Below are 1,398 nucleotides of genomic sequence, written 5' to 3'. Positions count from 1 at the left end.
GGGTGGGTAGGGAAGTGGGGGGCGCTATGGGGGACTTTTGGGATAGTATTGGAAATGTAATTGAGGAAAATATGTAATAAAAAAAAATGTTAATGGAACAAAAAAAAAAAAAACATTCAGCCAGACCAAAGGAGAATGCAGTGTATGATGTTGTGGATAATAAAATTATAGAAAATGCAACCTAATTATCATGTCCATATACAGATGAGGGTAGAAGGGTTCCAACAATGCAAAAGGGAAGAAAAGAGAAATTGAAAATTACCCTGGGAAACTTTTCAATGGATGTATGTGGTGTTTGTGGTAATGGTTTCTTATACATACATGTATATTATATATAATACACACACACACACATACACACATATATATATTTTATAAATATATACATATATATATATATATATATATAGTGCATTTCAAACATGGAGCTAACTTTAGTTTGCAATTCTCCTTTAAAGCTAATATTGTTATAAGCCTAGGCTTTTATAGCTGAGCCACCTCTCCAGTGCTCATTCTACCTGACACTGCTGCCCATATAGATTTAGTATAAGATAGGCAGCCTGGTGGGTGGCTTAAGAAGGAGTAAGGAAAAGAACCCACCCAGAAGAACAAGCCCTAGGAAAGAATGGGGGGTAGTTGCAAGTTGAGTGGCCCAAGAAAGAAGCTGATTAGCTTTGAGCTATTTTATAAAGATTAAAAAAATAAAATGAAGCATACTTACCTTACATTGAATGTATATGATCTGCAGTGCCAGGTAGAACCTTTGCTTTCATGTTTTCAGGGCTGCCCAACCCTTTCTAGCCTGTTCTCCCCTAAACTAACATAGACTGGGATACTACATGTGGTACTCTGCCTTTTTCCTCCCTGGGGTGTTCCAAATCCCACCTGCCTTTATAAGTAACCAATAGACTCTTCAGGTGATGTGAATGCTACCTAGGGCTACAACCCAGTTTCACCCTAGGCTCTGCCTTCTCCTATCTGAGATGCTCTTGAGGCACCCAGGCCATAATTTATGCTAGACTCAGGAGCAGAATTATTCTTCTCAGTCCTCACACACACACCAAGCTCCCAAGCTGTCCAGACTACTCATTTTCAGGACATTCTCCAGTGAGTGGTTTACACTACCCTGAAAGAGACCCACTAACACAGGCTCTACCCCACAGTGCTAGCCCAAGCTTGCTGCTCTGCCAGGGGACTTTAGCTTGACAGATGAAAACCTCATCAAAAGATATACCTAATAATAACCTAACCCAGATGCCCAGTTTGAAAAAAAAAGACAGCAATGATAATTTTTAAAAGTGAATGTGTCGGGGAGCCACAGAGCCGCTGAGGCAGCACCCTTTTGGGGCCGCAGACATCCGGCACCCTCCCAGCCGGAGGACAGTGACCTGCCCTGCA

General features: G+C 41.3%; 1 protein-coding gene across 1 annotated transcript in view; it reads right to left on the bottom strand.

Annotated features, from left to right (window-relative positions):
• The window catches only part of Myh15 (myosin heavy chain 15), a 139,567-nt gene that overhangs the window by 108,301 nt on the left and 29,868 nt on the right, over positions 1-1,398 (bottom strand). The window lies entirely within an intron of this gene.

This window comes from Mus caroli, chromosome 16 (assembly GCF_900094665.2).
Source record: "Mus caroli chromosome 16, CAROLI_EIJ_v1.1, whole genome shotgun sequence".
Lineage (NCBI taxonomy): Eukaryota > Metazoa > Chordata > Mammalia > Rodentia > Muridae > Mus > Mus caroli.
The sequence above is the reverse complement of the archived record's forward strand: the minus strand, read 5'-3'. Positions and strand labels throughout refer to the sequence as shown.